The sequence below is a fragment of the Anguilla rostrata genome, chromosome 9 (assembly GCF_018555375.3).
Source record: "Anguilla rostrata isolate EN2019 chromosome 9, ASM1855537v3, whole genome shotgun sequence".
Lineage (NCBI taxonomy): Eukaryota > Metazoa > Chordata > Actinopteri > Anguilliformes > Anguillidae > Anguilla > Anguilla rostrata.
In genome coordinates, this window is record NC_057941.1 from 13,079,595 (window position 1) to 13,107,269 (window position 27,675).

Below are 27,675 nucleotides of genomic sequence, written 5' to 3' on the forward strand. Positions count from 1 at the left end.
AAAAAAGGGACATGCTAAATTTTGCACTGTGTTGAATGTATTCCTTGCTGGAAATAATTTATTTTTATTACTGTAAATATACAGACAGTAACTCCAAGGAAAGATATTGTCAAATAAAATGAAAATTAAAAATAACTTGAAAACAATTTACTGATGTCCAATATTTATTTGTGTAATGACCAGGGTGAAAATTGTGCCATAAGCTTTTATCAGAGGTACGCCATTAGTGTGGCCTGTATAGACTAGAACTGTCCAGCTCCAGTGCTGCTAACTTTTATTACCACAGTAGAACTGTGATTCGTGTAGATTATTCAACTTCCAACAATTGCATAACACTCTCCAGTCAAAGGGAATAAATGTTCTGTTGTGCTGCTGAACTGGCCTCCCGTGAAGTATTGTTACCCAGTGGGGCTGCTGTATGGCCAGTCCTGTTAAGGCACTGTTCTAGTGCATTGTGGGGGTTTCTAAGTGCCACCATTGTTGGGCAGTTTGGCCATTTAACAAGCACCCCCTCCCTGTAGTTTCATCTGCAGCTATACCCCCATGCATGACACACTGGACAGTAGCGTCCATCTGCAAGTTCATATATTATTATTCTCAAACACAATGTAATCATTAGCTTCTGGGGACACGAAAGCAGATTTGAGAACGGTAGTCTCATGTATAGCACTCCTTCAGTACTTACACAAAATCTTTCACATGCATAAAAGGGTTTTATAAGTTTAAGATTAACTTAGTCCTTCCAAATATGACCCTCCCCAACACGCCAAACACCAGTCTATCATCACTGATGCACACCATTCCCAAGTTTCCATTTTTGTTTGTAGAGCTGAGGGATAACCCCCATCTTTCAAGAGCCTGTAATCTCACATCAGTAGCTAAGTAAAACTGTTACAGAAAAACTGTAGGACCATAGGAGAGGTTTGAGGAATCAAGATGAACTGACATAAGAGATTTCTTTGAAGGGGTGGCAGTCACGTTAGTGTAAAACACTTTCAGGAATCTATCCTGTACCATGTGGGCCAACATATACTGTACAATTCTCAGTACAGACTCAGTGCATAGGATAACCCAGCGTCATAACAAAGATCAGCGAAACTACAGATCATTGACCCCGCTACAAAACTAACATCATTCACAATTTACTGCAGCCCAAACCTGTCAGTGAAATGTGACACCTGACATGGCAACAGTCCACTGAACAGACAGACCCGCTGAGAGATCTGACACACTGTTTAAGCTTTCAGTTGACAGAAAAGAAAACACAATTCCACTCATGAACACATAAAAGTTCAGTACATTTATTCACTATCATTTCCATCAAAAAAGCAAAACAAAACAAAAACAACTGCAGCAGGGCTGGACAAAGTGCCACAAGCATACAAGTGACCCTTCCACTCAAATATTTGCTTATTGCCAAGGACACCTTTGACCAAGAAGAAATCCTCATTGACAAATGTGTGCAAGGCTATGTGAGCCAGTATTCTCAAAGTCATCAGTCACTTTTCATTCTTAAAACCACAAATTAAAAAAATGTTGTCCACCTTGTTATTAGACGTTCAAACATGCAATCTTGCCTACGTCACTCTGTGGTACACTCACATTTGTTATCTAGATATCTAACTCCTATACAAGCTGTGTTACAAAAATCTATACAACAGTTCATTTAAAAACACATGAGTACATTAGTACACATGAGAAACTACAGGCCATACATACATGTACACCGTAGTTCCTAAGCTGACAGTTGTGTCATCCCTTTTTCAACCATACCTGTGGAGCATTAAAACAGAGACACCAAAAGCAAAATAACCCCCAGTTGACAAACTGGCATGTCATCAAGCCCAAAGGAAAGCAATGTACTGTACTTAGCAAGCACTGAAAAGTAAAAGAGGCATGGAAGTCTCTTGCACACGCATGCACACATATGTACACACGCATGCCTGCTTGCAAAATTAAGAGGTCTTTTTTTTCAGCAAATAGGCAACTGCATGATAGCTTTTCAAAACTGAGTTTCACAGGGAACACAGAACAGTGGAATACACCGGTAATTGAACAATTGAGAATTCACAGGGCTCAAGAGTCCATTACATTAACCACCAAATGTCAAACTAATTGTTTCTTCAAATCTGCAAATCACTTTAATGCCAGTAAGGGCATATACTCAAACACTACATAATAAAATTAGATTAAACAGAAAATGACAATAAAACAGATATGGCACCAATTATTATATGTAAGAGGGAAAAAACCAAAGATAAAATGAATTTGCATATAGCAATAAAATAAAGCACAACTTCTCACTGCTCAGTCCTAAAGAGTACACCAACTTCCCAAATGATTTTATACATAATATGGAATCTTATATATTCATTTATTTATATAAATAAATTGTCATGTTCTTGAATGTATTACACTTCCGGAAATAAGAAAACGAATGACACGTCAACAATGACACTAAAGGCCCACGCTGGTTCTGACCTCCTGGACACCAGAGGGCAATGTGGAGTCCAGCTGGAATATGGCAGCGTCAGACAAAACAGGATGACAGGAGAGAATAGGCTGGAGAGACAGTAACTAACTTCTCAAGGCAAAGCAGTTCAACATAATATGTGGTGACAGCATGTTATGTTATAATCATGAAGTAATGTGCTACAAATATTGTCCTGGTCACAGGATGAAGAAAGATATTTCAGGTATCACATATGGTATTTGGCATTACGTCTCCACTGGACACATACATGTATATATCTGACACATGAAATAGATAAATTCTGTTTCACCTCCTGATATAAACACATGGTCTAGACTTCTGGAGCAACATTACCCAAAATATTTTCAGAAGTGACCAATCTTCAGCTTTTGGAAAGTATAAAAACTGAACAGAATCCAGCACACTGTATAGTTCAACTTCATGGTTACATAGACCTTATTTAGGTCTTCAGTCTCTTCAACTTTTCAAGTTTAATTGTAGTTTTCTTTTACACAGACGTTATTTCAGGTTGGTAACAGCATTTTATACTGGTAAAGGAAGAATAGAAAATATATGTTGCATACAACACACATCTTTCATCAGCTGCTGCCGTATGTTCCTCCAACACACCTTATTTCACATGATTCTGGAATAAAAAAATATTATCCATAATTATTGGCCACAGTACAGTGTAAGTCATCCAAAGAGCACTTACAAGTACACGAGAGAAAATAACAGGGCAGAGTTAAAAAAAAAAATCGGGCATCTCTAGTCCTACCCGAATTTGGAAAGTCCAATTCCAAACTAAGTACGCCCCCTGCTGCCAGCTTGGGAGAGTGAAGAAAACTGGCTGTTCTCCTCTGAAGCACGTGGTGCCAGTCAGCTGCTTATTTTCACACCGCGGCCACAAGCCCAGCACGCGCGCAGCAGGGGCACGGAGAAAGCCACGGGCGCCTGGAACACTGCTATCCCTGCCAACCCAATCCCTCCCATATATCCCTTGTGGGACGCAAAGTCAAGTGTGTGCCGCCCCAGTGGGCTGCGGGCCACAGCGGGCTCTGTCATTGGTCGGATTCAGTCTGAGACGGCGTTGCTCGCTCATGCGCTGCGAGCAGCACTTTAACTGAGTGAGCTACCCAGCAGCCCCTGGGGCGGAAAATTTTTGATCCAAAAAAAATGGTGGTCGGTTCAATTTGGGCGGCCCACTGCTCTAACACTGTGTCTTCAATGAACATGCACCACCCAATTCGCTGTCATAAGTTCTATTCAGTGTGAAATGACAAACTGGGATTGAAAGCCCTGGATGCGTGTTGATGTGTAATGAGTGACGCAAGGCTTCCCAGTAATTGCGGAATCTATCACTAAAACGCAAATTAAAAGTTGAACTGAAGCAGCGTAAAGAAACCACCATGAACGGCCTATGATTGGTTCATTTATGGGTTAATTTGGAGGTGGTTTAAAAACAGTATTACCATGCTGTCAGGGGAAGAGTATGCTTTAAAATATGTTACAGTCGACCCCAATGAACACAGCTTCAATATGCTCTGTCAACGTGCCCTTCCTGTCAAAGTGCCCTGTCACTTAGCATGGAATCAATAGTGACATCACCACCTGTCCTCCTCCCTCACTCCAGTGTCCTCCACCAGTGTACAGGGATTCCTCTGCTTATCAAACTGCCGCGTTATCGGAAGGCCTTGCAAGCGTCCGCTGTTTGTTAAAGGAAAAACTATTTTCGCATGATTTGAGGAGGGGAAAATTTTTAGGTAGTTCATTTCACCATGGTTTGTTGCAGTCAAAATGCGTTACAGGAATGTTACAGGAAAGGAGTAGCGGGGGGGGAGGTGGGAGTCCCGTGTGGGAGTAGCAGCAGAGTGTGCTTTAAGCGTGCGCGCCGTGCCACACCGCCGCCCTCGGGCCGCTCAGTCGGACCACTCGTTCTCCTCCAGCTCGGAGTCGTCGTCGGACTCGCTGTACTCCACGGCGATGCGGCGCGACAGGATGGTGGCCACGTCGTTGCCCACCGGCTCCTTCTTGGCTTCCTGCTCACGCTGCTCCTGCACCTTCCGCAGTTGGATACCTGGGGGGGGGGGGGGACAAATTACCCACAAGCCCCTGTCATGGTAAAAAAAAAAATACCCACAAGCCCCTTTGACAGACGTACTTTGATATTAAAAAACCGTTTCAAATTTTTTCAGTGCTTGTGTTAACTTGACATGACGTCTTGTACTCACTACAACAGGCCAAACTCAAGTTCCAGAGGGCTGAACCTGCAGGTATTTGTGGCTTCCTTTCAATCAGTAGCCAATTAAGGCCTTGAGCTCAAGGTGTGTGGGCTCATTAGCCAATCAACAACTTGGATTAACCACTGATGATGAAACATGCACACACCAGCACACACAGCAGCCATCCAGAACTGGATTCTGATAACTACGATAATAAGAGTGGACATTGCACAGTACTGTGTATTGCATCTCACTGCCAATTTCGAGAGAGAAAACGTGTCCATAAAACCTCATAGAACATCATGTAATAATAGTCCTGCAGGAAATATTAATTGATATTTGCCTCATTGTGCAGGGAGTACCTTCAAATAATATTAATTACAAATCTATGATCCAATCCTCACATAGTTTTCCCTTTGTGATTTAGCATTTTGCTAGTTTTGATTGCAAGATTGGGTTTTCTTTATTTTCAAAGGCATTTCTTTTATTTTAAGTTTCAGGATTAAAATAAACAGCCACAAGCCAATTGTCCCTTTTGGGTTTCTGTCAGTTCAACATGTGGTTATCTCCAACCCTGCATCACAAGCTGCAGAAACATTTTTACTTCTTTAGGTTTGATTGTTTTTGCCCACTGTTTTATCGCTGAGCAGTTATAAAAATAATGCATATCACTTTCTGCTGAGCCCCTTCCCAGTAGTCCCACGACCTTGACCTCTGACCTCTCACCTCTGCGGATGGCAGCCAGCAGATCGCTGCGGGCATCGCTCATGGGCATGACTGGGACTTGGCCCTTTCTGGGCGGCGCCTCGCCGGCGGAAGGGGCAAAGTTGCGGGCGGGGGAGAGGACGTGCGTCGGGGCGGGAGGGAGGCGGGGAGGGCCAGCGGGGACGCCGCCGGACGGCGAAGCGCTGGGGGCGGGCAGGGAGGACGGCAGGGCATGCAGAGGATGGTACGGTCGGGCTGTCGAATGCTGTTTGGGCAGAGGGGATGAGTGGTGGGGGAGGGGGCGGGGCTGGAGGCACAAATCCCTCAGGGTGCTGCTGCCCACTGTGAAACACAGAAAAGACACATTCTTTCTCTCCATCTCACAACAACAAACATTCCTACTTTATCAAGGATAAACACCCATTGCCTGAAAACCCACCTTTTCAGAATATACCTTAATTACAATGCCTTTATTTAAAAAAAAAACAACCCTTCATTACATTTATATTGCTGGTCTTAAAACATGCACGCCGATGGTGGCACTAATTTGATTGCAACTATGCTCTGTTTCTAGATCTAGTACTGTTTGCTGACCATGTCAAATGTGCTTTTTGTTAGTCCATTTGCCTGCCAAATAACTGAATCATAAATACCCATGGTGGTGTTGGCAGCACAGCTTTTGAAACACTTACTGTATTCATTATCGGTTATCCCATAATCAAGTGTTTTACTGAATGTATATTTCCATCAGTGTAATATAAAGCTTCAGTAACAATTAGCTGCTGGACTCATTCAGGAGTTCTCTGTTGAGTGTGGCACTGTCAGGCTTCCTACAACACTTATCATTTCAAATTCAAGGACATTTCAAGGATGTTCTTACACGATTGACATTTTTTGCATTGATTTGTGCTACGGAAAAGAGAACGCAGACATCAGAGAACTTTAACAAAATTTTGCAGTTTCATGGTATGCGTCACAAATCGCACAAAAAAAAAAAACTGGAAGGTTTTCATAAATGCATGAATTGACAGAAGATAAAGTGCCTTTGAAGCTTTCTGTGTGTAGTTCAAGTGATTTCAGATTTAATATTCAGTGTTCGAAATCAATCACGGTTTTTAAGGAGCCGTGAGAACGTTGCGCGAAGGAGGAGGGAGACGGAGGGACCCACGCGGGCACTCACCCGTAGTCCTTGACGGCTTGCGGGCGGGGCCCGTTGAGCGCGGGGTCGGCCGGCGGCGGGGCGTGGGGGGGCTGCACGCGGCCCAGGGAGTTGGCCTGCCTGCCGGCGGCGGCGACGATGGGGCGGTACACGCGGTCCAGGGACTGGGTCTGGGCGGGGGCGGCCAGGAGCTCCCTGCCCTCCGCCGTGCTGTAGGAGCTGGAGCCGCTCACCGGCTGGGAGGGGTGGTTGGGGCTGGCGGGGAAGGAATGCTCCCCCATGTCTGACATCACTGACCTGGGGGAGGGACAGAAAGGGAGCAGAGCGAAAGGTGAGTAAGGGTAGAGGCAGCGCGAAGACAGGGGCCCTGGTTTCTTATCTACCCACGCTCCCTCAATGAAAACGCATCATCAGACCTTTCAAAGACGCCCATATCCAAGTCTGATGCAAACCACCGCAGCATCTGTATCCACCTCCACATCTGACAGCCTCCGTAGAGCAATGACACCTTATATATACGCTTGAAAACAAATTGTAAAGTGTCATATTTGACTCAAAAATAATTGAACAAACCTGTTGTTACTGTTAATTTGCTGATGCTGATCAGTTCCCTCAAACCTTCGCCTTGTGCGAAATGGCTCTCAGAATAAAATCAAGAGATCTGCAGTCATCCAGGAAAGAGCAATAGAGGGCACAGCCAGGGCTGTGGAGAGAATGTTCCGGCAACTTGGTGCTCTGAGAAGCCTGTTCACTGAGGCATCCGGCAGGAGGGATGGAACGGGAGAAGCGCCTACCTGTTGTCGGGGGAGAGAGAGCCCTCTGACGACATGCCGTGGTAGGGCGAAGGCGTGAGACGGGTGTCTGGGCGGAACTCCTTGTCGTAGGCCATCATGTTCCACTCCTGGCGCCGGTTCCGGGCCTTGCGCACCTTCTTCACCTCGCGGCTGGGGTCCTCCACCTGTTTCTGCTCCTGGGGGGGGAGGGGGGGTAAGAGCGAACGCCAACATTATAACTCTCATCAGAGGAAGGGCACAGAGGGAAGCTGCGCCTGAACACCGAGATCAACGCCGAGGGAGAGGAACACCTCCACACAAAGCCCAACATAGTGCCGCGTCTAGCCACTGAATCTGTGTGGGGGATAGAGCTTAGAACCTCATTTGGACCCTCAACCCTCCATGTACAAACAGCACAGATGCTACAGGATGCTAAGGTTGATTCCCATTAACCACTACGAAACTGGCTCTAGAAAGGAAAACGAAAGAACATTCAAGATTTTTTTCCCAAAAAAATAAAAAATTGGAGATAGGTAAACAGACCCACAAACACACCCCTACAGCTTCGCAGGTCCATGTGGACGGACAACAACAGCACAGAGATAACAGTGGGAGGGATCTTACTGAGCCGAACAGGGGACTTCTGGAATGGGCCTGTCTGGACTGGGGCCTAGCCTGGTCTGAGTGGGCGGGGCCGCTGGTCTAGAGAGAGGGAAGAGCCTGCAGGGTTAGACCCGAAGCTCCACCCAAAGCGGCCAAACACACGGGGACACAGGGGTGGGAGAGGCGGGGCAAGTGGGAACACTCACACAAAAAGGCACTGTGAGGAGTAGATCCCATTGGTTGAGACACTTTTTTGTGCTGTCCCCATGGAAATGGCATTTGGTCAACAGTTTTAATGTATAACTGCTATTCCGATGGGAAGGCAATTAGGGGCTGGGACATGGGATTCCTACCACGTGGCACACTCACTAATGCATGCATGCACAAACAAGCACACACACTCACACACAGAAGCCACACATAGATGCACACAAATTTCGGGTCAAACCAGAGGTGCAGCGCTGTATGATAGCAAGAGAATTTGGCATATGACCCATCGTTGCAGGTTCAATGCCCTAGTAGAGCCCAGCCATCATACTCTTCAGAAAGGTTGAAGTGCTTCAATATACAGTAAATACAACTGTGTAAACTGATACTAAGTTGAGTACAGTACATCTAGAAGCACCTGACCTAAAATGTAAATGTAACAACTGGCATTCATCTATGATCTAAATAGCATGTCTGGACCAACCATAAAAAACATGCAGAGTTATTTGGGGGAAATGAGGCCACACTATGAATGATTTAAAAGGGTTTATGCTGTAAAGATATGAGCAGGACATTTAACCAAGCATAATAGCCTTTCAGCTGATGCTCAAAGAGACAAGATCATTGGCTAACAGGTAAAGCAATTTGGTGTTTGATTCAATATACAATACTGTTGAGGGCATATACCTTAAGAAATAAGTGTTATTTACATTTTTTATTTACATGTATTTAATTCACGAAAGACATGGCAGGACTGCAATGACCACTAAACTTAAAAATATAGGCTGTGGAATAACCTGTGGTGGAGGACCTGACATTGGTCTGAAGATTTTGCCAATGTAGACACAGTGAGGGGATGGAAAACGCATTGCTCTCTCACTCTCTCCCACTATCAACCCCCTCTATCTTTCCTCTTCCCTTCCCTTTACTCCACGCCTGCCTGTGCATCCTCTGATCCTGGAAGCTCATGAGCTTAAGAGTGCAGCGAGCAATGTGTTAATCCTGACAGTGCTACAGTGCTAACACACCAGGGAGGGCGAGGGGCAAAAGTGAGGGGGGGGGGGGGCAAGAAAGACAGGGATATAAGAGGATGAAAGAAAACGGAATGAGGCAGTAGAAAGAACGAAAGACAGAACAGAAGGAGTGAGGGAGTGAAAAAGAAGACAGTTCCAGAAGAAAAGAGAAGGGCAGAGGGACTGTGCTTGAAAGCGGTGAGGAAAGGAGGTTAATTCTGCACCCAGCAGGGAAGGCTTAGAGCTTGTACCGTATGCGCTCTGTCACTGTCCACATACAGTAGGCACTTTCAGGATTAGCCCAGTAAAGACTTAAAGAGAGTCAGGTCTTCACATAAATCTCTCTCAACTTCACTTATACACTGAAAAGTAGACACTCAGCTTTACATGTATAGCTCAGTTTATATAGAGGAACAGCATAGCATACAACTACAATTTTTATGATTGTTATTAATATCATTATTAATGTGACTATTATTATTAATCCTCATAATCATCATCATCATCATAATAGCAATAGCAACAGCAGTCCTATAGTTGCTAATGCTACTAATAGATGCTGTCGTGTCTAGTTCATAGAATCAGAAGCACTTTGTAGCAGGATATATATCAGTCGCATCAGATGAAAACAGCATCTGAGGAACAAACCATGAATCTTACTTATTTTCTTACTGGCCATGTATGTTTCAGCAGGCAGCATCCACCAAGTGTTCTTATACATGCACTCACTCACTCTCACACACACAGACACACACACACACGTGCATGCAACAATCTCTCTCTCACACGCAGTGCACACACACTCTCTCTCTCTATCTCTCTCTCTCTCTCTCTCTCTCTTTCTCACACACACACAAATTCTGACCTTCTGCCTCCGTTTCTCCTTTCTTTTGTTTTCAGTGGCCTGCAGCATCTTCTCTTTCCACAGGTTGAAGAAGTAGGACGGGTCTGTATAGAACTTCAGGCCGTCCTTCTTGTCATCCCTGTAGAACAGTGTACCCACATCCAAATATGGTCATAAACACGGGAGAAAAAAACATATTGCAGCATGTAGAAATGATAACAGCACCTATAATTCAACATTCACCTCTGCCCCCTTCACTGGAACACCAGAACAGCACCCAGTTGTAACAAACTCCCGCTTTAGGAGAGTCTGTTTGTCTGAATATTGAATCATTTGAATATTCAGCCATAAAAATACTGGCTGGTTACTTGAATCAAAAATGAGAAGTTTAGATTCCAATTTTATTAGGATTCTGTGGATATAATAAGAATAACTACTTATGAGTCTCTCTGTAACTGTTCAATAATCTGAAAATACAAGTGATTTTACACATATAATTGTAATCACTGTAAGATCATATACTTATTTGACATATTTTAAGAATAACTTGTGTGATTTGTGCGATTACAAAGTTAATTTAATTGACTATTAATTAACTACCGGGTAAATACTAATACATACATCACTTATAAAACAAGTATATTTCACAGCAACCATTCACTGAACTGCACTGAACCTTCTCAAAAGCAAATCACTAAGTCAGTCAATCAGATGTTCGTATGGAACTGAATGAATTGTGTCAGTGAATCATATGTTCACATTCAGTTGAACGAATATGTCCCGAATCAGTAAGCTGAGTCAAAATGCCCACGCTAACCTGTAGGGGCTGAGGATGTTCAGGGGTGGCGGCTTGTCACAGCGGTGATACATCTCCATTACCGGGTTGGGCACAGAGGTTCTGGAGACTACCTGCTGGTCCTGGATGGTGGAGCTCTTGAAGGCTTTCCTCATGTTGATGTCCTGCAGAGACACTGCACACACACACACACAAAGGCAGGCATTACTCATACTACCACTGATCCTTAATATACAAATATATATTCACGTTTTCATTTTGTTATGGCTCTGCTACAGTCAATGGTCCAGCACTGACACACCAATAACACAATGTGTAAATACACACAATTATGCACACAGGAAATGTCAGTTATTAGCAGGGGCTTGTGATTGTCATATTGGTAAGCGAGATTGGAGAAATTGTGCTTTGTGTATGCATCAAAAGGCCCCAATGGAAGTAATAAATTGTCAAATGCACTCAAATAAAAAACTGCCAAGAATCTCCCTGTGAGCGTAAGCAGAGATTGAAATGAATTGCAGCACAAAAGGTGCACACAAATAATGAACAGAAGCCATCAGAAGGAAAGGCTTCAATTCTTACCTACGTGGTAGACAGCAGGTCACACACCATAGATCATGCATACGGTAAAATATATCTGTCTGAAATAAGATTTGTAGATTGCACAAGAAAGCATACAGGCTTTATAGTGTTAAAAAAATGTAATAATCATTATCTCCCACTTCCCAATGTCTAGACCTCAAGTGATACCATCTGGACATTTGTTTAAGTAGGATATGACTCGGGTCTTGTGTGCTGAGAAAACACAAGAGCTTGTGCTGCCTCAGTGGGAGTTGAGGGAACAGCTGGCCAATGAGAGAAAGAGCCCTGGTGCCTCATGCATTATTCAGGCCCTCCTTCAGGTCCATCTGGGCCAGCCTGTCAGGTGAGAGGTGTTAGGTGCTCACCCTTCTGTCTTCCCCCTCCATTTCTTTTGATTCCTGTTTCTCATGCACCGTAGCTCTCTCTCTCAGTCTCTCTAGCTGCAGTACTGCTCTACCCCATTGTCTTTTTAAAACCACCTTTACTTCCCCTAATTTTTATGTCACCCCTTGTTGGACATGCTCAGTGGACGGGACACAAAACTGGGTGCAACGCAGTCCAACTCACTCTGGCATCTGCTCTGCAAAATCAAAATGGTGAAATCCATAATAAAACAAACATGCACATTTAAAATACATGACTATCGTCAGGCTCTCTTTGACATTACTGCTGATATGATATGGGTAGAGATCTGAGGCAAGTCTCTGCTACCTGCTGGGTCCCTTAGGCTACCTCTAGCAGCACAGATCCAGAAAAAGCATACGTGTGATCTAGATCAACACACAGTAGCTGGAAAAATATTATATATTGATGAGAACATTGTTATAACATTCTGCAGCCTCTTTTAGGTCCTTCTTAGCAAACTGTAACCAGTCCATCCTGTTCTTGCAGCTAAATAGTGGTTTTCATCTTGCACTGTAGCCTCTGTAGTTCCATTTGTGAAGTCTTCTGTGGACAGTAATCACTAACACATCCACGCCTTTCTCCTGAAGAGTGATTCTGATCTGACGGACAGATGTCTGGGGGTTTTTCTTCATGATGGTGAGAATTCTTTGACCATCAACTATAGAGGGCTTCCTTGGCCTGCCAGGCCCTTTGAGATTATTGAGCTCAAGTGCTCTATTTCTTCTTAACAATGTTAAAACAGTTGTTTTTGGTAAGCCTGAGGTTTGGGCTGTTTCTGACTGTTTTCTCTGCCTCAGAATGACTTGACTTTCATTACCACAATTCTGGCTGACAAATGCCGATAGCAGACTCCAAACGCAATTGAAAGCTTAAAAATCAATACTAGATACTGAAAGCTCTTTTGTATAAAAAGTGCTGTCATTTCTACAGGGTGAAACCAAATGTATAAAAATGTCCTTTAATAAAAGTTGGGAATCTGCACTTTAACCACATGTGAACTGATTGATTACAAATATAAAATTGTGGAATACAGAGCAAAATCAAGAAGAAAAAAAATGTATTTGTCCCAAACATTATGGAGCTCACTGTATATCATCTCTGTTTGCCTTGCAAAGCCAGAAGTTTAACTCCAGAGACGAGCTGAGAGTCATGCAAGAATTTTACATTTAGAGATTCTACAGTTTACCTCCTTCCTTATTCTGAAAGTAGCACCAAGACCAATGGTCTTATCTCAACTACAAAAGAATAAACCAGCATTCCACATTATTTCACATGGCTTATTTTACTATGATGGTCTATTTTTTCATTGAATGATCAGATTGTTATTTTACTAACAGGTCAATGTTGCACAGTCCTCTGGGATATCTAGATGTGAAGATAATAAAATAACGTTTAATGTCCATCTATACACTTATCCACCCGATATTTACTTTCACACCCATTCTCTTTGTGAACCTAAAATTGGCCTAAAATAATGATCATAAGGAATGAAATTTACTGGGACTTCAAGTACCAGAATGATCACACGATCAACTTCAGCCATGGTTGCCACAGATCTTGTTTCTGATCGATGTGTTCCATAAATCTCTGTCATAAGGCTGGACAGGGGGAGCGCTGAGAAGTCTGGAGGAGCCTACTTTACTACCCAGGAAGAGAGGGCTTATTTCTGTCTGTACTACAAGATCAGCTGATCCACTATGCCCCCCAAACAGGAAGCGGGTTCACCCTGAGGTGACATCCACTGCGTAGCTAGGCTTTATACACAGAGTCTTCCTGTTCCTATCACTATCACATGGACCTCCGGCCTCAAAAGCTGAGTAAACTGCCTCATTACATACAAGGGCAGCAGTGTAGCATTGAGGTTATGTAACTCATAACCCAAAGGCCGTAGTTTCAAGCTGAATAGAAGGAGTACATGTAAAATCATGCCAGGCTAGGAACATTGAATCTTCTGCATGAATAATAACACAATGTAAAGTAATGCAGAAGAGTCAGTGTAGTACAAACAAAGCAAAATACATTTAGCAAGTCAACAAATTGCTGAGGAGATTTTCTATTTAACCAAATTAATTTTTTGCGGCACGATCTGCTGTACTTTGAGACTGACAAATGAAAAGACTGTTGAAATGTATTATTACTGTTCTTATTATTACTGAGTAAAAATGCACACCGAATTAAAAATTAAAAAAGTACTTAGCTTAATGTGATACTGCAATGCACAGCAGCAATCTCAATGTGTTCATTTAATTTTAACAGTTTATATGATTAAAAGACAAATCAAACATACTCTACCTGAGGTGATTTAACCCTGCACATTTTATTGTGCAGACACAGCACAAGACACCAGGGCAGAAAGAGTGACAAAGAAGCCAGACCTGACCAATCCCAGCCCTCCCCAGCCCTGGCCGGCTCCACCCACCTTCTTCCACAGTGGAGTCCAGCTGCGTGACCTTCACAGCCAATAGATCCACCCTCTCCTGCAGGCTGTTCATGCGCATGTAAAAGCTGTTTGCCTCATTGAACAACTCCCCGAAGATGTCCTCCGCGTGCCTACCTGTTTTAACACATGCAGGCATGCACACACACGCGCACACACAAACACACACACACACACACATACACACACAAGCACGATCAGTTGCTAACATAATTATGGTCCATAACCACCACTGCTTATGAGACTTATGGCCCTCCCCAGTACATAAGTGCAAATCTATTATCTATAAGAGTACCTATGAGACATGATAATTAAAGTGTACGTTATTTCCTGACCTGATTAAACTTGTCCAGTGACTAAGACACAATGGAAATGACAAGAGCTTGTGGAGGGAGCAGAGCAGACAAAACCATGTGTATTTAAAATGGACTGTGACTCCAAAAACATTCCTTATAAGAAGCTTTCCTAACTATGGTAAATGCATCAAATGGATTTAGATTATTAACTAAGCAAGTCTAATCATCATTAATCCATAAAAATACATATAAACTACACTATGAATGGTACTTCGCTGATGCTAATAGACTGACAGGACCATGATCCCTGACTGGGATGACCCATCATGCCAGCTAAATATGCTTTCCCGCTTTTGAGCGTCCCCTAGGCAACGTCCCCGGGCAACGACTGCTCCACCGAGGGCCCCCCGAGGGGCCCTTGCTGCGCGCTCCGTGTCCCCGCTGTGTGCACATCGCCCGCGGGATTGCAGGGCTGCTCGAGAAAGAGGGACTCGGAAACCGAGGCACTGACCCAGTTCACAGCCCGCTGACACGACCTCAGCGCGCTCCTCTCACGCAGAAATGTGGGAAGCGGACAGGTGCAGAGCGCCAATGGGGCAGAGGGGACGTGAACCCGCCTCCTGAAGACACAACTTAATCCTTCCCTTGAGATAACACCATCCCGAGGGACAGGGTTTTAACCACACAATCAGGAATGCGGATCTGTTTTTAGTTCTGTTTGATGTGACTGTGCCTCCTAAACGCAAGCCGAAGGGGCCGAATCTGCAATCTGACATGTCATCAGGAAAAATCTTTTGTTTCTCCGCATGCACGATGTTGATTGGATCAAAGACACCAGAGTACATCGGGCTCCTACTCTGTCCGTTTTGTGCCTGGGGAATATTTTGCTGTTCTGAAATCTATCTTTCTACGGAGAGCTTCCAGTGTCCCTTAATTAGCTTGCAGTAACTGAAACTAACTCAAATCAGAGCCAATTTCATTTCAGTTACATCATTACTAGAGGAAGTATGGACCTGGACTAACCCAGCTTTAAAAGTGCAGTTTATAGGCTTTTAATCTCCAGACATGACAACATCCATTCCCTCCAACCTCCCCAGCTCATAAAGTCAACAGGAACATCTCCAATATTGTTGGCTACATTATTATCATGCTCTTACATCATACTGCTGCTGTATTTTATATGTAACCAGGTTACGGTCAGGTCAGAGCACTCACTCAGACTTCCCAGCTGTTTGATAATGGCCGCCAGGGTGCTGTTAGTGACACACTCGAGCTCGCTGGTCACCCCGTCTGGCAGAGCTCCTCGGCACAGGTGCCTTGGCTCGATGCTCCTCTTCACCAGCGGCATGGCTACACCTGTGCCGCACACTCACCTAGAGAAGGAGAGAGAGGGAGAGAGGGAGAAATAGAGAGGTCAGGAGGGAGTACTGCACTTTGAAGTGCACTTTTTGACATTTGACTTTGCTGCTGGATCTGTTCTGTGTGTACCCCTCTAGGGGGGTTTGGCTGCTGGCCTCCCGGCCTTATCCACGCGGGCTGCGTGGTTGGCGGGAGAACTCCAGAACAGAGCCATACCGCCAAACATAACTGTATTGCCTTTATTGTCAATAAAGTTCTACTTTGATGACAGTGGTCCTGACAGAAGTACAGCTATTAGTGTTGGTGAAAGAAAAAAGAATAATTTCTGCATTAGGACTGGAGGCTGAAAATCAGGAGGAAAAATTAAACAAGTAAAGGATGGTGAGTGAGAGAATAACACAGAGCTGTTGACACAGTTAACAGCTGGGTATGAAAGGGAGTCCAATGAAGACAGGCTTCTATTTCAATCACAGAGAGCATGACAGGGGTAGCACATAGTAACTAATGCAGTTACGACTTCAAATACACAGAATACAAAAGAATACCCGAGTAGTGCAGTTTTTTGGCATAATAACAACAAAAGAAATATTTATGTATAAGCTTAATTGCTAATAAATGAATATATGAAATGACCTGGTTGTGATAATTTCAGGACAAGATTGCAGGGTGCAAAGGTGCTGGCAGCTTACAGCTGGTACCGCTAATTACAACATTACAGCACTGCTAATGAAACATGAAGATGAGCACAGCACTGTGTGTGTGTGTGTGTGTGTGTGTGTGTGTGGGGGGGGGGGTGCATGTGTGTGTGTGTGTGTGTGTGTGGGTGTGTGCGCGTGTGCACATGCACTGCTCTCAGCCCATCAGATTAATGAAAAGTGACTGTGTGGCCTCAGTCTCTCACCACGCAGCTCTAATGTGGCCTAGTAGCAAACTGCCAAGTACTGAGCCCTTTTGCCAGAGGAGCACTAATACATGAAACCTTCCACTCTGCCTGTGCCATATTCAAACCCCTGCCCCCCCCCCCCCCCAATGTTTTGCTTTTCTTTCTTAATCCTCTCCTTGAAAATGACCCACAGAGCCTGATCTCCAAGAACCATCCTTCCCCTGACCACTGGAATCTTCTCCAGCTCCAAATTCAGAGCATGTTTTATCCCTACACAGCACTGGTATTTCTAAAGTGGCACTAACAATAGCGGTGGATTTGCAAGAAGTGCTGTTGAGAGAGACTAAAGCATCATTTGTGCTTTCAGCCATCAGAGTCCAAGCTGCGATTAAAATATGTTTGCAATACAGGAGTTTTACTTTGTATTCCTAAAAGTACCTATAGCCCCACAGGAAAGACTGACTTAAGGCCAGTGTCTCTGACATATTTCAGATCCTGCTTAAACAAAAGGCACCTTTGCAATTGTTACCTTGCCCCTTCAAGTCTTTCCGAAGCTATACACTTAAACTGTCCTTAAAGGTTTCTATTTTTATGATGATACAGCAAAAAATTCCTTTCTTCTTTGGGTTGTAGTCATGTCATATTTAGTCCGCTGTTCACTGAGCCTTTAACAAAATGGAGTGGGCTGAGAGCACTGAAGTGCCTGTGAAGGAACACACAGCCTGTTGGAAAGCTTCAGTCAGCCAATGCCAGGCCGTTGCCATGGCAACGCAGAGGGGCCTTCCACATGCTCTGTTGCCCAATGCAACACTAACAACAGAGGAGATGAGCACAACTGAAGCACCATACCATATATGTACAAGCATGTATGGGAAAGCTACACATGTGCAGAAGCAAAATCATGATCAAAGATCATGAAACCAAGCTTGCTGTGGTTACCTATCCAACAGAAATGCTGCCCATTAATTTGTTCCACAACCACAAGAAATAGGACATGAAGTTCCCCAAGGCTAAGGCATCCTCTTGCAGCTGTCTACTTTGCACCAAATTTGCATAACGGGAGAGCTAAATGTGTGTAAACAACCTCAAGGGGAAATGTAAGCAAGAAAAAAAACTCAGTGGATGTGGCTGAGATGCCTTTTGCTTTTAAAACATTCCAGTTTGAGGGATTCAGGAATGTTTTTCAGAAGATAAAGTTGGGAAGAAGTCCTGTAACAGCAGGGGTATTACCATGTTAAACAGAGCAATGACACAGAAATTGTTTTGTAAGAAGTTTTGAATTAAATATATTCATACTGAAATATTAATGAAGAACCATTCAAAAACAGGCAATTTATAATAATCCCTCACAAATATCTAGCTTCATGAAATGACATTCCATCTGTGGGGTGTTGTCCAAGTTTATCTTTCAGCGAAGACTTGCCCCAATTTAAAAGTGCTCAACTTGAAACTGATTTGTAATATTGCAAGTTTACAACTGACTGAACACATGTAGCCTATAGAGACCAGAGGAACATGGACATAGGCTAAATGTAATAATGGGCTAAATCATTGCTGGCAGCCTAACTTCAAAGAACAAATTCTCATTTCTCAGTTTAAAATTGCAAGAAAACAATGAGCAATGAGCAATTTTGAGCAATGCAACCTGTGTTATTCCACATTCAATGCCAATGTTTTTGGAATTTTGAAGCTGAATAGGAAAAACAGCAGATTAAGCTAAAACTAAAAAAATGATCAATACACCATTTAGCCTATTTTAACTAATAGGAATAAAATAGTCAATTAAATATTTGACTGATTTTCCAAATTGAAATTAATGTTGCTTAGGATTAATTTATTACCACTTCATTTATGTGTATCCATAATAGATGATATCCTATTCCATGCATGTAAGCACATCCACTGGTTTGGCCTAGTGTTGGCCTAAACCTATGTGACAATCCTAAGTGGGTTATTTAGCTATTCTTCATCACATTTACTGCCTTCATTTTATCCATACAGATATGTATAGCTACATTTCAGAATGTTAATTTCGATAAAAAAAATGTTCATCTTACTTTTTCATACCCTTTGTTCAAGCCCGCAAAACAAGTGCTGAACGTCTACATTCACTGTAACACATCTGATTAAAGAAAAGAAACCATGGAAACAATTCTACTGTGCCAGAAGAATGACACTGCTGATTTTTTAGAAAGCAGTCTTACAAAATCTAGGTTTACAATGTGGAAGTTGTACAACTCCCATTCCTTTGCTAATAAAATGTTTATTTTATATAATCATAAATATAGAGGATTTTCAGATACCCATACATCTTGGACATTAGGTGGTGACCCAAAATTGCAAAAATTAGTTTGGGTGGTATTCAATAAATATTCATTAAAAAGAAGCTATGACTGAAGAGATTTCCATAAACCCATGATTGTAATTGTAATATAGGATAAGGGAAATCTGTGAACTGTCAATGACAGCAAAATAAATTTGAAATATATGGTTCTCTGAGGTTGACCTGATCCACCCACTGGAAGTGGATCAATTGCCATTCCACATTCCTCCACTGAAAACCTGTAAAATATGTCAACACAAAAGTAACAGACCCGCATACACACCCAAAAGCTCAACTACAAAGGCAGCCATCAACTGATGTCATACACAATGCTCTCTATGTCTGATGCACTGTCCAAGGAACTACATTCAAAGGAAAACATGTTAATTTCTTTGTCTCATTTAGCCGAAGAGTAACAGTTTACACAGAGCTTAGGTTTGTATGTTTCTCTGTGTTCTACACATTGTAATTCCTTTTACTTCAGTGTCAGCTGCAGTCTTTCTGTAGGTAATAATACCAAACTGAGTATGTCTGAAGGTTTTATTATGTGTACGATTATTTTTCCTACATGTGAATTCAAGAAAATCTTGAAATCAAAAATGCTAAAGTGGCATTACTACCCAAGTAAATTGAGATTACTAATAAATGTGTGATTTTAAATAGGTCCCCAGTGTTTTTCATACTATGGCTTGCTGGCATCAAACCTGTCTTTCACACATTAAAGTTGTAAATAGCCTAAGCCTTTTCACATCTTAGTAGACTCATATTTCTCATACATACAGACCCTGGGGAATGAGATATGTTAACTGAGTGACTAATGAGTTAACCTACAATGTGCTACTGTTAGTACATCCAGTGACGAACAGAGGAAAGCACTTTGTTAAACAGTAGAGATCAACAAGCTCTCCCAAACAGCCCCTGTACATGATGGTATATTTAGCGCCAAGGCAATAAGTTGCTCCAACAGGCTTTGTTGGCAGCTGTAAATATGTAATGAGCAAATTACGGCTGTGAGGATGTATGTGCATATATCCTTTCATCTACAACAACCAAGTAGCAGCCTATAATCTGTAGTGTCAGAATATTGGGTTAAGTGAATAAAAAGAGCAGAACCAAATATGGACAAACGATTCAACTATGCTTCTTTGTCTAAGAGTCTAGTTGGCTGATACTGCCATCCTTCAACAATATTACTTGTGTTGATCATACAGAAAAAACATTTCAGGCCAAATGTTGATTACTTTAAAGTCTCAGTAAGTCCTTTATATCAATCTCTATTCTTAGACTACTTTTACTACTACTATGCTACGTCTGTACGGCCACTATTTTCTAAAAGAAGCTAAATAAGAATTTAGGCTAGTTTTTGCAGTAAAACAAACACATTAACATTTTAAAACTTATGAATACAGCAAATCACTATCTTGGGCTATATTTTAACGATCTAAGCGCACGGTCTAAAGCACATGGCGCAAGTGCATTTAGGGCGTGTCCAAATACACTTTTGCTAGTTTAACGGCGGATAATCTGAGCGCAAAGTAAGTTGCATGGTTCAAAGGGGCTGTACTTTTAATTAGTCATAAGTGTGTTTTGGGCGTAACATGAAATAAGCCAATCAGAGTGTCATCTCCCATTCCCTTTAAAAACCAGGTGCGCTTGCACCGTGGCGGATTGCTATTATAATTGCTATTATATTGCTATTATTGCTATTATAATGGTGGATTTGCCAAGCCTTCTCTGCACCATTATGACATGTATTTTTTTATAAATATTGTGTGTTGTGCACCCGTCTATGTAGGCGCATATTACTATCTTAATAATGCGCCCTTAAAATAACAGTAAAATACTGCGCCATTGACTTAAGACCAGGTTTTTGTTGGTCAATCGGGCAATCGCTTTCCACTGCCTCAAGATAACAATGCGCCTGACCACACCTCATTTTAAGACCAACACACCCATGGGCACTCAGATGGGCACAAGTACATTTGCTATTTAAACAACGTGGGCGCTGGACAGGAAAATGACAACTGCGTCGGTCTGAAACTAGCAAAGACACTTGGCTTGCTTTCGGGTGTAAGATAGAGCCCCTTGTGTCTCCAAAAAAATGAATGGAAACTTTAAGGTTCCTCTAATTTTTTATCCAGCATAGCCACATAAATCCTGCCCAAAAATTTACGCCCAGCAAATAAATTGGTCAAGCCAACCAGTCCCCTGTGTGACAACTGTCCTGGTCCTGCTCCAAAAGATTGATCCCACATGCAGAAACTCCCATAGCAGGGGTATAGCCTAATTCAAAGTGTCTCACTCCAGAACCTGAGCTACTCAGTCAAGCCAAAATGAAAGGAAAGAACATCTCATGATATGAAGGTCAAGTTTCGACACAAAAACAGGCTCTTGGATTATTCCCACCTTGTTTATTTAGACTGCACCAAACCATGCTTCAACATAAAACAGGGTTCAACATGGTGAACTCTAGGCAATAGTTCAATAGAGAGATTCACATGATAGGATCACATTACATTCGCTCCCTGGATCAGTAGAGCAGAAGAAAAAGGTTTTAATCCAGGATGTCATTCAATCCATTTCTGATCTCCACGGTGTAATAGACATGTTTTCCATTATTGTTTTTTTTGCAGCTACGGTACTAATCAAAACTATATTGATATTTTAGTCAAAACATGTTGTGGCAATATGTTTACAATGTATAGCCTAGATACAGGAGCCACTTAGATCTAATAATAGTACCCATTGAAAAAAAGCAAGTAATATGTAAGAGATTTATGACAAACTAGAATTTCTAAAAGAGGCTATGTATCAAGTATTCTCTTAATGCATTTTGTTTCTTCTAATTTAATATGTAGATTAGCTAAACATTTAACATAAATAGGCTAGCTAAAAACAATACAATGAGCAAAACAACCCTCACTGTAGTGCTTATCACTCTTAAACTCTATAGCTTACTCTAACTTTATTTCTATTGTGTTGAATGTTGTATCAGATCACAGTTAGACATGACTACAAGCAGAGCAGACAGCAGAAAGAGCCTCTGGGAGTATGTTCCTTGGAGTAAGAGAAGGAAAGATAGTAGGCTACATAGTCCAATTACATCTGCTTAATACGTTAAATTTATCCTTAACTAACAAAGGCTATTAAGTGCCATTTTACATTGCATCCTTTGTCATGGGGTCACACTAATATTTCCTCCTCAAGCATTCCTGAAGATTGACAGTCAACAGAAAAAAGCTGTTTCGTCAGTATGAAAAAACAGTGCAAGAAAAAGAACAGTCTTTCATGTTCTCTAGATGTGTTTAAGTGATAAATAAGTGTCTGACTCTTAAAGGGACAGGCGCACTACTCCAAGTAGTGTACACTGAATTTGTTTCAGAAATAAGATTTCACAATTAGGCTATTTTGTGCCTAAATTATTTGATTAGGCCTACAGAACCAAAAAGGCTACCACTGTAGACAGCACCCTGGACATTCGATGAAAACACATATTTAGCCTAGATGGAGACATATTTAAGTAGTAGGCCTACTTATTTTCAGGCTGTCATATCAAAGGAGATAGTGCTCTTACTAAGAAGAAGAATAAGAAGGAGAAGACCACTTTTCAAACCTGTGCACACAATATTAAGGACAACCAATGTTTAAAAAGTCATTGACTTGCAGTTTTAATAAAAGTACAGACTTTAATCCTCCTCAAACTCTGAGATATAAACAGTATACACTCTCAAAAAAAGGGAGAGTGCTCACATTAAACAATGCTGGCTGATATTTATTTCATTTTGCCATTAATATAGGCTATTTGTATACATAGGTACATATCCATTTATAGAGTTTATTAAAGACTACATTACTCTGTAACAGTTTTTAATTAAACACATGAGAGGGGGAGAAATAATCTCTAAAGAAATCAGTCCCAACTGGCAATCCTAATGATAGCTGTCATTGAGCCTCCTGAAATATTTATACTCCATTACTCTCTCAACTCAATCAACAACGTGAGCATAACTCATGAAGCAATTCAACTTAATGCACAACCAGTGCTATAATTAAATCCCAATCTAATGTTGAAAATCAAGGGTGCATATAACTCTGCATCTTCTCCATCTGTCAGTGCACTTGGTGTGCTAGTCACAGTGTACTAGCCACTTAATGCACGAAGAAGGAAAAATTATGATTCTAACCAGGATTGTAATTTTTTCATTGGTTCCCCAAAAAACAATAACATGCTGTACAGGCTGAAGTTCAAACTTTTTTGTCTTATTCAAACAATATAGTCACATTTGAGTAGGCTAGTTTGTCAGGCACTGTACGGTAATTTTAGGTTACACATCACTTTTTAAAAAGTTGTAAAACAAAATCTTTGAAATTGCTTGTGGTACCATTTGCGGTGGCACTAATGCCTACTTATTGCTTCCCATTTGCAGGTAGAGAGGTCTCCGTTAGCACACATGACAAGACATGGAAGCCAGATGGGCAAGTTCCAAAGTGCCAATCCAAAGCTTATCCCTTTCTACCTACCAGACAGCAGGGGCATAACAATACCATGCTGGCAGCTCGTACTCTGAACATGTTACTTCCTTTTCCTCTCTTTGTATATAGCCTACATGCCCTTCTTAAAGGTCCTGAGCTGCATGCATGCTTGCAAGCATTCTTTTCCATAATATGGATTCATGGTTAAACAACTAGCATTTGCTCAATCTGCACATTGGGTCACAACACTGAGGAAAAGCTTTGATAATTCTGTGAGAAACCCCTCAGATACACCAAATGGTGCGTCAAGGTCACCAACAGCAAGAAACTAAAACTTATCATGTCAGGGTCATCAATAGCAAGAAACTCCTCTGCAAACCAAACAGCGGAAGTATCTGAGTGGTGAAGGAACACGTGTAGTCTTAACCTTTGTCACTGGAATGGGATTCATTTAATGCAATCTCAGTCATGTGATTCCAAAATTAATGTCTTAACCTTTCCTCTGTGCTAACGGTTATGCTTACACGGAGGTGACTGCCGTCTGCCAGTAGTGCGGCTTTATACAAATCGCTTTCTAACTTGGTAGATGTGGACATGCCTTTGGCTTGTGTAGCCTGTATAAATAAAATTGTGTATCCTGCTACGACACTAATATGCGAGTGACTACAGGGTGCAGATATCCTAAGTACTACTATGTAAGAGCTTAAAACTTCTAGGTGTGCAGTGGTAAGAGTCAAAGATGAATGCCAGGTTAAAATGAAAGCAGTTTATTGTTCAGTGTGTCAGTAATAATGACAATATACATTGGTGGAAAATGTGAGTGGTGAAATAGCTATATGCATAAATGGAGACCATGTTGATGAGTCTCCCTGAACCACTGCATGTTTCCTCTTACATACAAAACAATAAAAGAAAAACATCAAGTCATCAAATAAATGCGCAATCATAGCAAAACAATGATCCTGCTTGTACTACCTTTGTAAGCATATCACACTGGGTTAACCTTTGTATCTGACTGAGGTTCTGACCCATAGGTATCAAGATATTTCATAAGCACATGATCTTTAGGTAGCACCAAAGACACCAACTTGTTCCCCATGACATCATTCTTCCAACAATACAAAACGTGATTACATTGTACTATAAAGAACCTAAAGTTCACATAAATGCTGATTCAATCGGATGTTTTGCAACTGAGCTCTGTCTCTTCATTACAATTGCTGGCTCCCTGTCAGCACAGTAAACAGACTGTTTTACTTTAAGAGGCAGACTTCTGTGAACTGCCCAGCAATTCCATCATTTCAACTGATTCAGTGACGCTATTTTTAATTTAAGTCAAACATCAACATTGCATGGTCACATGGAGAATCTTCTGGATTACGACTCCCTCTACACACCACTTCCCATACCAATCTTTGTTTTGGTATAGTTTATGATCGTGACGTTCCTCTACGCTGACGAGATGACACACTAGGCCTCATTCTGGAGACAAGGCTGCTTACATTGCCAAATAATACTGAATTAACACATGGCCATACTCCTGTCAAAACTGACCCATTTATATCCTCAGGTTTTCACTCCACCAGATAGGACATACTGCGAGATGACACAATTCAAGTATGAAAATAAAATTGTAGAAAACTCCCATAAGATTTTACAACACCTGTAGCCTAATGTCCCCAATTCCTACCCCCAGGTGAATATAACTAGAAGATTAGGAGATGTTTAACAAAACTCGCTCATCATGCCATAGGTAAAAATGTACACACAAAAATGTACACAGACCAAACGTCATGAGTAGTAATGCAATGTTTCGCCACATTTATAAGGAGGGAGGAGACTGAAGCTCTATAAAATAAATCTATAAACAATAAGGGAATAAAGTTTATATCAGATGCATTTTTTAATTAATGGTAGATGATGCAGAAATAGAATAGCCTACTAGCGCTCAGCTCCAACCATTATTACTACAACGTCGTTGTGACATACACAACTCAGCAGTTCTCCGTTGCTATTGTACTTGACACACGATTAGCGTCAAGACTAAACAGGTGATGAGCTACAGAAAACTGCTATCTTGAAAACCAGCAATGTGTTTTTAAAAAGACCACCGGCCAGAACAAAACGCGCCACATAAAAAACAAGGTCTGATCGGACAACGGAGTACTCCTATTTTAAATAATGTTCATAAGAATCGCGTGTCTACGGTCAGCGCTTGCTTCCTCGGTGTGTGATGATGTACCGCTATGACAATCTATTGTTCGCGTTAGCTAAACCATGGCTAGCCAGTTCAAGACGATTGTAGTTTTGCATGGAACGGTGCAACCGCTCCCCCACAATACGGCCATAGCAAGCCGATACTAATGTTCAGTTTAGGTTTATGTCACAATATAATATTTCATGCAACCATTTCGCTTCGCACAAAGCTCAACGTATCTAATGATCATACATATGAAAGGGATTAAAATATCGACTTACTTGAGACCAGTGTTTTTTTTCCTTTAATATTTTTTTATTTTCCCTCACCCTGCTAGTTTTTAATGACAAGGCCTTATGAATCTTATTAGAAAACGTTTCAGTATGTCCCTTGCATTATCGTAGTCAAAAAGAATGGAGGACGCTTAAATCAGGGTTCCCTGCTGTCTGCATGCCTGTTTCCTTGGTAGCATCTACTCCACGGTTCTGCAGCAGAGATATCGTGGCGCATGCGTGTTTTGGGGCACACGGACCACCACCCTCTGCTACACAAGAGTACTCACGCGCTCGCACTAAAATTCAGGGCTGAAAGAAATAACAGCGTCTGTCGTCGGGGTCCGACGGACGCCCATCAGAAGACAATAAGTTGCATTTTCTCTGAGCTTTAAAGACCAACAGAAGATTGCATGTAGTGTAGCGACGACGTCCTCCTGTAATGAGTGTAAGTAGGCTACCTCAGGCACACTTTCAGACCACGCAACATTCATTCATAAACTGGACGTAAGGCTACTTTCCAACTGGAATAGGAGACTACATATTTTCATTACACTGTAATGTAAGCATACTAACCGTTAATGTACATTGATTGTGCATCCCACCAGACACAGAGCATGTGCGTAGTTGCTAAAATTTCTCCAAAAGCGATTACGTCATTCCCATTTTAACGGTGACGTTACAATATAAAATCAAGGCTCCATCTTACTGTGGTTAGTAAAAATTAAACGAACTTCAAAAAGAATTGAGGAAAATGAACTAGCTTGCTTAACTTGGACACTTATTAATCCCCATCGTTGACAAACCTCAATAATCCTTGTTTCCATAGGTCTCCATTGTAAAATAAGAATGCATTCGTATTCTTTACATCTGAGGTTAAATGAAAGTTAGAAATAGTTGAGTATTTTGCCATGAGAAACATTTTCTTTTCCCTAAAATTCATGTATTTCACATAATTATATATTTAAAATGTCTTGACTGCAGGTTTCCTGCATTTGGGGTACATGGTATATTAGAAAACACTCCCAGAAAAGACAAGAACAAGAATGTCAACTTTGTTCCAAATGAAACTTCAAACCAGCCTACAAAATGGTGCCCTGTAATGTATTTCACTGTTCACTTTCAAGACAAACTTCCCCCACAAGTTTAATACTTTTTGTTGGGGAGAGATCTGTTGCTGTGTGAACGACGAGTATCCGGTCTTCTCTCGGGGTGCTGTGGGAACAGAAGCTTAAATGAGGGGGAACCTCATTGTTAGGGGGGTAAAAGCAAGAGAGGGGGCCTAGAGGGAAGGCTATTGAACTGGAAAGAAGTGCCCCATTCACAGCTTTGTTAAACAGAACTCTTCAGAATTCCTCCATGAGACAAGAGGCTAAACACACTCAATTTCTCTCTACCAGCCCACACTGCTGAGAAGTTTTCGAATATATACTTTCATATAGAGGTATATATGGAAATCTTGTGCCCCTCTCTTTTTGTCTTCTGTACCCAAAGACATAATTTTTACAGTGCATTCACATGATTAGGAAAAGTTGTGTTATTGGCATACAAAAGTGTTTCTAATGAACAAATCATATATAAATAAAACGTGGTTGTATCAGTGTTTATACTGTTCATACAACCATAGCTGTATATTGTGTAACCACTGAAATA

The 27,675-nt window shown here is 41.8% G+C and overlaps 1 pseudogene; it reads right to left on the minus strand.

The window, feature by feature from the left end:
* Positions 1-1,279: 1,279 nt before the first annotated feature.
* Positions 1,280-26,672, minus strand: LOC135262972 (actin-binding protein WASF3-like; annotated as a pseudogene).
* Between the last annotated feature and the right edge of the window lie 1,003 nt (positions 26,673-27,675).